Genomic DNA, 12,500 nt, shown 5'->3' on the forward strand with positions numbered 1-12,500 from the left:
TGTCAATATATCTGTGGATTATAACATCTGCCTATTTAGGAGGCCTGATTTTTTGTTTATAATTTGTTTTTGTGCTTTCAAGGAAAGATAATTGTAAGGTAGAATCATTTACTCAAAAGGTTACGTAAGCTTTTTATTTTCATAATTCAATATGGCACAGAGCTATATTTTTTTATCTAACATTCCTTATGTATATGTGTATGTATGCTTGTATATAATACATACATACATACATACATATATACTTATATTTATACATGTATATATATGTATATATTTATATATATACATATAAATATACTTGGATATGTGCATACATACGCACACATATACATACATACATAAATATACATACATACGTACATACATACAATACATTTACAAACATATACATACATATCCCAATGCCGTCGGGGAAAATGAACAAAAAATAGGGAAAATGCTGTGCCCATTTTCTATATTTTTTGTGAAATAGATGGCTCTGCTAGTGCTTAGCCACAAAGGAGTCAATTAGTAGACCTTGTGACCATACGTGATTTGAATTGGCGGGAAAAACGTGTTTTTTACTAGTGCTATGGATATCGATGGTGTTATTTTTATTATAAACATTATAATTATTATAATGTTTTTTAATATTAGTAACAGCAAAATAAGATAATGTAAAATATTTCGTAAATCAAAGAAAAGGGTGAACGGGCGAGACGGGCAGTACTCCTAACTGGCTCATTGGTGACTTAGTACAAGTATAGCCATCTATGTGTATAAACAATCAAACAAGTACTAACAGTGGGCAAAGCACGTGTCTACCCGTCGTATCCGTCGGCAAGGGGTTAAACAAAGATATGCTACATATGCAAACATATACATGCATATACATATACACAACCATACATATACATTAGTTTTAACACAGGTTAGAGGGCAATCGGAATAAACGAATTATACATCCTGTTTCGCAAATCAGCCAGTTGTTGACCTCGTATTTCCATAGACACACACAAGCATCTATATATTGACAGTGGCCTTTCTGCGGTTTTTCGTTAAAATAATGTCCTACAATGAAGATTATTATAAAGCATGTTTTCTGTTTATTGAATCCGATTTTAGGCCTGGTAAAAAGAGAAAACTCATTCGCGTAATCAGTGCGATTATCCGCCGCAAGAAGGAGAAGTATTTACAAAGACAGAGGCGTAACCATTAGAGGAAAGACCATGGCTTATTATTACCAAGGACCCCGTCGCCCCCTCACCCTCAATATATGCGTGTGTGTATATATATATATATATATATATATATATATATAGAAAGAGGGAGAGAGAGAGATCATATATTATATATGTATTTATATATAAATATAGATGCCAGCGTGTTTTCTTTTGAAATGATTTAATGCTTAGGCATTAGCAAATGCAAACAGTGGAATGTTAAACATCCAGACGGCCGAATCATGCCAGCGCTGGCGTGGGCCCGCAATTGAGTGCCCGGGGGAGGGAGCGGGGAGCCCCGCACTTGCAAGCCGCATGATTAATCTGCAAGGGCAAGCCTCCTCCCTGTCGACTTCTGTCTGTGGGAACTGGTTGGTGCGCCTGACACATTCTGCTCGCCGCAGTTGGATTTACGATTTGCAACCGAATTCACTGTCATTTTTTACGGGAAAGACCCGACTGTTAGAATGTCAACCGTCATTTACAAGTCATATTCACAATCGCTGTAAAAATTTTGCATCATACGAGAAAGTTCAGGGTTACCAACATTTGTTTCATTATCAATAAATCAGCCAGGATTGCTTATTTCCTATTTTCAGACTCGTATCAATTATCCTGCCTCGGTGCTTTAATCTGATTGAATGATGCTGATTTCATTCTCCATAAGGGCTGGGTAGATGTCGAAATTTCTTCGCCGGCGGATGATATGATAAATTAAAATCGCCCCGAAACACACATACACGGATGTATAGATGAACAGAAATAAGTAACTATATTTATATATCGTATAAATCTATATGTGTGTATTTATGTGAAGGTATGCGTGTTCAATTACTCGAAACTGCGTTTATTAAATGCTTTGTTAATTTAATATTTCATATATAACATAAGCGTTGATATGTTCACGTTAGCCGAAGCCGAAAGGGTCATTGCAGCCTACTTCACGATGGATCAGTCGATCCCTTGAGCCACATTGCAGGCGCCGGCTTTGCAGCAAGGGATGCCACACAATCCATGAGAGTAACAGGCAACGCCTCCTCGCTACAGGCAGAGGCAGTTGAGATCATGGGAGCCCTAGCCCACGCGTCCCTGAGGGAAAGGCATGTGGTCAGGGCAGCCATCGATGTGTACAGTACAGCATACCCTAAAACATATCCCTCCTGACCACTGTGCTCACCATATCGCAAAGGATTCTTGCTCAGGTTAGAAGAATAATTATAGACTGGGTCCCCAGCCCCATAGGCATCAGAGGGAACGAGCTTGCTGACAGACTAGCTGACATTGGCCCCCCGCAACAGCCGCCGGACTGGTTAAGAGATTATGCCGCATGCATACATCATGGCGGCAGAAGCGCCTGCTTGCATAACCGCTACCATGGGAAGCATCGAGTGTCAGAGAACAAAATGAGACCGCCATAAATAGCTGACACAGGCTAGATCTTCACAAATTTAAAATCAATCAATGAAGCTTCTAGCTGCCCCGCATTTGTTCCAGTACTATGCGGGGGCAAAACTTCAATAATACTGAAATTGCGGAGGAGCTGGTTTTGGGGAAAGCCCGCCCCGTGGGACATTTACTTATTTGTCCGAAAGAGTCTGAGAAATCTGTAAGGTTATATAAATATGTTTTATTTCAATATGCACAGTTTAAATATAAAATTCATTGTTAAGTTTGTTTCATACTTGTATTGTTGAATTCAGTCAGAAATATACATTACAGGTGTGAAAAATATTCAATAACACAAACAGAAACTCCGGAGGCCTCTCCAGAAACACTTCTTCCCTCTTCCCCTAGCCCAGGTTCCTTGGCTGCGGGGCCTCTCGCCTCAGGCGCCGTCAGCTGTCTTTGCGTGTAAGACTGTGAGTCAGCTACACAGCCAGTCAGTCAGTTGTGTGGGGTGCAGTACAGGAATACATTATAAAACAAATATTTTTTATTTATTACCTTTCTGTTATGGGCTCCAATGAGCGTTTTCTACCCCTAGGCTCCCACTAAGCCACTATTGTTGCGCAACTGTGCAAAGGTCTCAGCGATTTGTCAGAGCTTTTTATTTGATTTAGCTGCCACACATAGATGATTAAATCATGAAGCGTTTTCACGTTTCAAGAAATATGAATATAATTGATACTTGTTTTGTTGAAAGAAGGGGGAAATGCCACCTAACCTCCATAGGAGTTGCCATTTCGGTAAACAAACAATTCCAGGAAATCGCATTTGAAAAATATCCCACTACAGAATCAACAATAACTAATACTTCATGGTTTGATATACCTTATTAGAAGAAAATGAAAGATCAAATGGCTGATGCGGTTTCCAAAAATAGATATTGATACACTTATTGGTTATTATAGTCTACTAGTCATACTCTGTTATAAACAGCTAAGGTACTATTTACTTTATTTACATCGAGGTGGTTGCAAGATATAAAAAAGTGGATCCCAGGAGGCATTGAAATGTAAATCTGAAACTGTACAGTCAGAAAAAAACACTATCGTTACCTTTGCTTGCGGTTGGTTAGGACCTACTGTGTTGTGGGTGCCCTTCTCATTGATAGTCATGATGATCTTATAATATGCGAAGACCTAAACTAATGACCTAGGTATTTTGAGCGTGTATTTTGTTGACCAAGCATTGTTTTGTCTATGTATTTATGTTTATCTATCTATCATATAAATAAAAATAAGTATTACTTTTATTGTCATTATGAGTTACACGGAGAATAAGAACAAAACATATTTATCATGATGGCCAATACCCGTTTGATAAATCAATTGATTAAACTGTTATCGGTATACATGGGTATAATGTAGTACTGCATGGTCTCTGGTGTCTGTAGTTTACCTAAATCAGGAGCGGGTTTTTAAAGCTTTAAATTGGGATATAGATGCTTCAGATGGATTAGTAAATGCTTCACATGGATGCTTCTAAGCTGATATTGATTGGAAATGGTATGTGCACCGTATTATTTTCCTTTTAGACAACACTTTAATACTAAAGAACAAATTATATATCAATATAAAGAAATTCAGACTAACAGTGGAACTTCATTATACGTCCAAGAGGGTTGCACAGAAATAAACATAGAAAATAACAATTGAAGACATGACCGCCCATTTGTCATGCAGTGATATCTGATAAATCAGAAAAAACGAAATTGCGAATACGAGATTTTTACTTTTCCATACGTAAAACAATGTGACTGAATTCAACTTGCCTCTCATTTCCCAGTAGGGATAAGAATAACACTTGGGTTGGAGTGAGCTACACACTTATTTGCAAAACCAAAGCCCAATTATATTGGAATACCACACTTGCAACCTTATTTCGTAATCAATGTATGGTTCATACACACATAATAGCACCATATTTGAGCAAAACAGAAGTTGTAAGGTTGTACTGATTGTCCTAAGCTGATAAAAACGTGGGACGTGAGATACGAAAACATTTGTTCCCACATCAATTTCAACATTGTTCTTGTTAACTCTTGTAATATTAACTCCTTTTAAAAGAAAAGAATGCATCTCCCTTCAGAACTATGTTCAAACATTGTATATAGTTTTGATTGTCCTAGATGTAATGCTAGGTATATTGGATAATCTACACAATAGTTCAAAAATAGAATGCTTGAACATATGGGCAAATCAACCTTGCCTTGCCCTCAAGGTGCCATTTGATTGGTTTGTAGCAGTATGGCCCCGCAACCTGATGTTCAGTGTAGTTTCACAGGTTGGGTCACACCAGGTCCACAGCCATGCCCTCGCGTATTGGACAGCGGGCTGCCCTCCTTCCCTGCTCGCTCACACAGCATACGTGTACTTAGTCCATTCACGACGGGGAAAATGAACAAAAAAGGGGAAAATACTGGGCTCATTTTTTATATTTTTTTTGTGAAATGTCTCTACACATAAATGGCTTTGCCTTATCTGATTTCACCTTTCCTTGAATTGGCGGGAAAAAGCATTTTTTACTAGTGCTATGAATACCGATGGTATTATTTTTATTATAAACATTATAATTGCTATTATGTTATAAACAATAGTAATAACAAAAAAAGATAGCGTAAAATATTTTTGTAAATTAAAGAAAATGATAAACGGCGAGACAGTCAGTACTCGTAATTGGCTCATTGGTGATTTAGTACAATTGTAGCCATCTATATTGTAAAAAACAATTAAACAAGTAAACTCACAGTGGGCATGGCACGGATACGTGACATGCCCGTCGCGAATGCGTTAACGCGAGATTAGCAGTCCCTGACCCAACAGAATACAACAGCAGCAGCAATGCAAGGGCTACCCAGTCCTTAGCTGACTGGGGAGCCTCCCGGCTCTCCCGTGGATCTCCAACTTCACCTCCACCGCCCAGCCACACCTGTGGGCACACACACACAATCACTTCATAAAGAGATAGAGACCAGTCCAAATATTAGATGCAATACCATCTACTATAGCTTGAAAGGATGACCCATCTTTGTCAGGAGCTGCTGCTCATCTCATTCTCATGTGCGCTGCCCTCAGTCCATCCTCATGGTTGCTTGTCCTTGTCATCCTTTTCTTAGTCCTTGGTGTTTCGACTTCAGATTCATCTAGACTTCCTCGGCGTATTCGTCCACACTTCCTCACAGATCTTGTCCAGGTCTTTCTCGGCTGCATGCTCGTCCACATGTCCTCATAGCCTTCATCTGGATCTACAGTTGTCTGGGCAGGGGACACCCTTTCTGGTATCTTACGAGCTAGAATAAACAAACTTATATCTGTTTATATATATATGTATATATGTATATATATATATTTATGCATACATGTCTTTACATATATACTTATATGTGTGTATATATATTTATATATATATGAATATGTATTTATCTATCTATATATCTATCTATTAATATATATATATATATAAAAATCTTAAAATATGCGAAACAAAAAGAAAAATAGATGGAACAATTGGGGAACGTAAAAGACGGAAAACACACCATAAACAACTAAACAAGCAATTACGGTCACAAGATTACACCGTAAATAGCTGTGTGGCTGTTGAGTTGCTGTTTAACTCTGGTTTCATCTTATGGATAAACAGGGATTCCGAGATCAGGAGGTCGAGTCTGTTGGCAGATGTAGACAGAATTTTAAAATCACTGAGTGTATGAATGTTGGCGTATTGCAGAGAACGTCGGTTTGTTTAGAGGTGGGCCTGTTCTCATGGACTTCCCCATATGTTCAAGAATTCTATGCTTGAACCAACGTGTTGTTGATCCAATATACCTAGTATTACAGCTAGGACAACTAAACATATATACAATGTTTGAACATAAGTCAGGAGCAAAAGACTCTCTCTTCTTTACATAAGTGCCGATAGTATGGTTATTCGTGAAAACTATATTGAATTTTACCTGGGGGAACGAATATTTGAGTAACTCACGTAGTTGTTTTCGAACGCAATAACTTAATCGTCCGAGATATGGTAATTTGATGTATTTGATTCGCTTAGGGACAGACGTAAGTTTTAAAGGTTGGTCAAACTTATTGTTTAAGAATGACTTCAGGATTTTATGGGGGGGGGGGGGGGGGAAATATATATATATATATATATATATATATATCTGTGTGTGTGTGCGTGCGTGCGTGCGTGCGCGCATATGTATATTTATTTATTTGTATATTTTTACGTATCTATACATATATATAATTATATGTAAATACATATGTGTGTGTGCGTGTGTACATATATATGTATACAGGTACATACATATGTATAGATATAAATATATATGCATATGTATTTATATATACATACATTTTTATATATACATATTCGCACATACGGACAGGCCTCGACGCAAGATGATTATCCTAAAAAACAAAAGAGCGTCTTCTTGTTTGTTCAGTTTTGTACAATAAATCATTTTGTAATACTGATACATAGCAAGTAATATAGATGATGTAAATCTTCCGTTATCTTTATAAATGCATAGAGATATGTATAATTATTCCAAGGAAATTACAGGCAATAGTTTTTTCAGCCCGTAGTACCCGATGAATTCGTTTGGGAAAATACGGTCTAGGTCTGGCTTTCGCGGTCTCCGCTCAGCCCTCAGATTTCGCACCAAAGTGCTGCGATTCGGCCAGTCGAACCACCGCTGGGCTCGCTGAACCAGGTCATACATGCAAGGGCCAAGGTAATAAGGGAAAAGATAAATAACAGAGTAGGAGGGATGTTAAGTGTTACTAGCATTTTTTTTTTTTTTATATAATGGATTTGCGTTTTCTTATGGTTAGTTCTGACTTTATTTTCATCCTTTATTCCACACTAGTATTTAGTATGTAGCGTCCGCATGGTCCGGCTTGAACTCCAAACTGTTTCTGTTAGATTTAAAAGTAATTATTTAAAACGGCCACGCCACTCCGTGCGGATTCACTTGAACCAATTGTGCCTCATGTACTAGTCACTCATCACGACTGGCATAATTTTGGCATGATTTTTACACCTACAACTGCAAGAACAACAAACCTTATTAATGAAAAGTTTTCATTGCCTTTTCTGCATGAATGAGTGAGTCAGTGAGTGTGAGTGCGTGTGAGCACGGGAGAATGAGTGGGAGTTCACACAGAATAGAACAAAACAAAAAAATATGTTCATTTGAACAATGATGCGATAAATTATCAATTGTATTAATACATTTTTTTTTTTTAACTACCATAGTCAAATCAACATATAATGATGTGCAGAACAGAATACATGTATTAGTGAATGGTGACATGAAACATTATTTGCAAGCAAATCCCGGCTCATGGGAACCCTATACACAAATTGCCAAACGAAATGCAGTGAATTGAAGGATATGGGCACTCATGACATGCCCTGCGGGTATCTCACGATCGCCTTGATTTACCCAGAACATACGACTTCTAAAGGGTGAGGAGGGGGTTATTAATAAGTGGATAATGAAATTAAACCTTAGTCTTACACTTATAACCGACGTGACTATGGGCTCACACCGCCTTGAATAAAAGTTGCTGATCGAATAGATAACTTTGGTTTTACTTTTACCTCCTTGGACCTGTTCCTCAGTGCCTACTATCCACAGTACGACTTCACTCACTACCACGCCCTCTTCCATACAGCCCCGACCTTCTACTCCCACTTCTCCAAACCTTTTGAGTTTTGTTTTAGCCCAGCCAAATTGGACTTATTTGTGATCCTCTCTACGGCCCCTTACTCTGATAACACTCCCCATCTGGCAATGCCTCCAAAAACAAGTAAGCAAAGTTTCCTTCCACAGCCTCCCTTATCACTCCCGCCTTACACTGTTACATCATTTATGCCGAACCTCATCCCTCTCTCAAACTTGTACCGGAACTGTTTCCAGCTCCCGAGCAGAAAGCCCTTTCTATGGCAAGGATTGGTCAGGCTGAAGAAAACTTACCTGCCTTGTTGATTTTGATGCAGTATCAATACGGTGCTACACTATCCCCCTAGTGGCTGCTGTAAGTCCACCAATATTGTCAAGATTACTTTCCTTAGACATGACCTCCCTGCCCGACCATAGCAACCCCCCACCCCACCCCTCCAATGCCAAACACTGCTACTCCACAGCTCAGTGTCCTCTTATATGCCCAACTTGGTCATGATTGATCAAACTGCTCTGCACAATCATGCACACGTGTGGTGCCTCTCATAATGCATTTTGTAGTAGCTGACCTACCTACAAGTTTGAGCCTGTGTTGGCAGTTCCCAGATTCAAATATGGCCTCACTTTGCATGAGACCAGACAGGAAGCAAGCAGCTGAGGTTTTTCTCTTACTCCCTATGCCAGTGCTACCCTTCACTCTGCCCCCTCCCTCCCAAGATGTTTCTACATCCCCCCATTATCAGTATTTCTTTCTCATCCCACTTTTAGCCCCCCCCCCCCCTCTCCCAGTCAAATTGTTGTGCTATTCTAAATCGAGACACTTCAATCTCTACTTCCCCAACACCTACCACTCCTCATCATTCGACTCATAGCATAAGATGAACTAAAACATTCCAACCCATCTACATCAGCCTCTCCCTCTGCCCCAAAAGCTTCTGACCCCTTTTCTCCCCCTGTGAAAACCTTCGTTTCCCAGACCTCAACCAACTCAACATGCCTACACCTCAGCCATCCCTCAATCTCTCTGCTCCCATACCTTCCACGCCCGAAGTAACTACCAATATTCATCCTCTTCCTACTCATGTCCCCCCCTACACCCCTCCTCCCACTCCCTTCTAATGCAACCCATTACCGCCTTGCACCATCCCCCCTTCCTTCCCTGTTATCCCTTCTGCTTCTTCCTGTACTTGACGCCCTTATGTCACAGCAACCCCCTCTCCTAGATTCTTTTCTTCCTGACACTTCTAAAACTGTGATCTAATTGTCTTTAAACTTCCCTAGGTTTTATACAGAAGTGCTCGGTCTTGTGTATCTGTCTTCAGATTTTAGGGTGTTTATATTTTTTTGTCGATGTTTTGGCGACTAACTCTATAGACACATTGTTTTATCTGAATTTATCTTGGGGTTATTTTTGCCAAAGCACCCTTTTACTTGTGCCAGTGTCTCCTGGTTGGTGTCTATATTCTCATAAATTTCATGTGATCATTAATTATGCCGTTTCAGTAGACCGCTTCTGAAGCCATGTGTTTTAGATAAGTCGTTTGTCTCCAGAAATATTGTCAATCGGTCGGCTACGATTTTTTTCAAGAACTTTAGACAGTATTGGGAATATGGTGATAGGGCGATATTTATTGACTTCGTCTGTCTTCAGATTCGAAAACTGGTGTTATACCATGTATCCAAGGTTATGAGAAATCAACGGTGACTAGGAATGTGTTAATGGTAACCGTTAAATAATCTGCCAAAGCGAAAAGCAATGCCATCTGTTCCCACATTATTAGTTTCAAGAAGATGTTTTATTTTTAAGATCTCGGTTTCTATTTTTATAGGTTGTGGTCTGAAAGTATTGGTCTTATTCTACCTGTATTTTGCTGAGATATATAAACATTTGTTCATATATGTGATCTCCAATTTCAGTGAAGAAATCATTCAATTCATTCACACTAATTCTGGAATTTAGATTATTTTCTTCCAGATTATTTAGATTATTATCTGTTTGAATCTTCCAAGGCTTCGCAGAATTTATATATATATATACATATACATACATATATATATATATTGTTAATTGATTTCTAAAATAAAAATTTGGCTCCTCTTATAAGTGATTTGGCACTTCTCTTCCTTTGTTTATATCAGCCTGGAGTGTTAAATTTCATTTTTTAGAAGCTTATGAGGGCTTTTCCCATCGGTTATAGCTCGCTTGATGTTATTTATCCATGAAGCAGGATATCTGTTTGCAAAGTTGAGTTGATTCTTTGGCAATTATATGTTGACACAGTGACTGGGAGTCGTAGTTGACTGGTGGTCGTCTTGATTTCTTTATATTTAGCGTCACAGTTATGAGTTCGCGATCGGCAACATGGCTTGGGATGACGTTTGTATGGAGAATGTCAGCTCTTTGTTATTAATACATCAGTTAATGACAAAAGTGTTTTCTGTGACCCTTATAGGTTTGTTGATCATTTGCTCTAATTATCTTAATTAACTTTGAATTGGGCTTATTTGAATAATTTAGATCACGCAGGATTAAAAGAGGTTACTTTTAGAATGACATTTCTCTAAAAACTCTTTCTAGATAATCAAAAGATTCAGAAGAACCATGAGGATGCCTGTAGGCTGTGCCTACAATTAATGACGGAAGCATATTGCATTGTATGTTAACCCAGGTATCCTCATTTGTTTTAAGAGTTTCTCAACCAAATATGCAGACTCCTCCCACACCTCCTGTATTGTATTTATAAACATTGTAAATTGGAACATTGACGAAAACACTTGACATATCTTGGTAAAATACATATACGTGATATATATATATTATACATATTATTCATCATTTATCAATATACATATACATAATATATCAAGATTTCTGTCCATTATGAGCATTTCTATATCGATCAAAATGTCCAAGGAGAGACAGCATTTACGTGATGTATTCTGACCGTCGATACCTTGTCAAACACTCTGATCATGATTGTACTTGTTTCTGTTTAGAAACACTTTGACACTTGAAGGCATCTGAGTCTAAAAATAGTTCAGGCTTTATTTCCCGGCCTTGTACAGTTATGCTATGACTGAAGTAACAGGTTCTGTCTGAAATTTCCGTTTCTGAAATTTGTTTACTAAAAGTAAGAACGAAGGTGTAAGTATACTTACATTCCCCACCGTGGGCTAAAATGCAGGGAATGTGTATGTGCGTTTTAATCAGTGTTCTTTTGCTGTTGATTAGTTTTATTAGCTTTTTCAGATTTAGTGGGATTGCCAATGATTCTTGTAAAAACTTCCATGTATTTATTGAAAAATAAAAAGTACCCAAGGGTAGTACAAATATGAATCACTAGCTATCTGCCCTGTTTTGAGTATGCCTCCTAGAATCTCTCGCTCCCATACCCCTGTGCTGAAGATGTGGAAGGCTCTAGTTTTTCACCTACGCTGCTGACGAATGTCATTGAGGTTCCCCTTCTTGTTAATGCTCTCGAAACTAGGTGGCGTGTCACATTATTTACATTGTTCTAAAGAGATTTATCTAAAATGTTTGCATAAATATTTTCATACCCTGTTGGTTTAATTTCAAAAATATTTAGATACGTATGTAGGTAAGACGGTATTTTTCATATGCTAAGGTTTGAAATTAGTAAACTTCAAGGTGTGTTAAGGTGGTTACAGGGCAAAGCGCCTTTGTGTGTTTAAAGATTTTCTCAGACATGATATTAACTAGTTTTGCATGCCTTGGTCATACCAGTGTGACCACTCATAAAATTTAGACACACACACACACACACACACACACACACACACACACACACACACACACACACACACACACAGAAATAGGGTGTATTTTTACAAAATAAAGTATAGGTCTTAGCTTACATGTTACTGAACAAATACTTAGTTGGAGTATCATCTTTGCCATCACTGGTAACATCGATACCTGGATATAGTATTGCCTCCTCTCCCTTTTTATCTACCAGCCTAATACATATAGTACCAAAAATTCTGAATGTCGTACCAAACGTACTAGACGCACCCAAAAGTATCAAAACTGACACAGGTTTGGCAACCTGCCGTGAACAGTTGAGAGGAGGGTAAATCAGCCAGGCGGGAATACGCGTGTCAATGAGAACAGCTGTTTGGGGAAAGGCAGCTGCAAGCAG

General features: G+C 38.5%; 1 protein-coding gene across 7 annotated transcripts in view; it reads left to right on the plus strand.

The window, feature by feature from the left end:
• The window catches only part of LOC125035175 (transcription factor GAGA-like), a 58,157-nt gene that overhangs the window by 19,694 nt on the left and 25,963 nt on the right, over window positions 1-12,500 (plus strand). The window lies entirely within an intron of this gene.

This window comes from Penaeus chinensis, chromosome 19 (genome assembly GCF_019202785.1).
Source record: "Penaeus chinensis breed Huanghai No. 1 chromosome 19, ASM1920278v2, whole genome shotgun sequence".
NCBI lineage: Eukaryota > Metazoa > Arthropoda > Malacostraca > Decapoda > Penaeidae > Penaeus > Penaeus chinensis.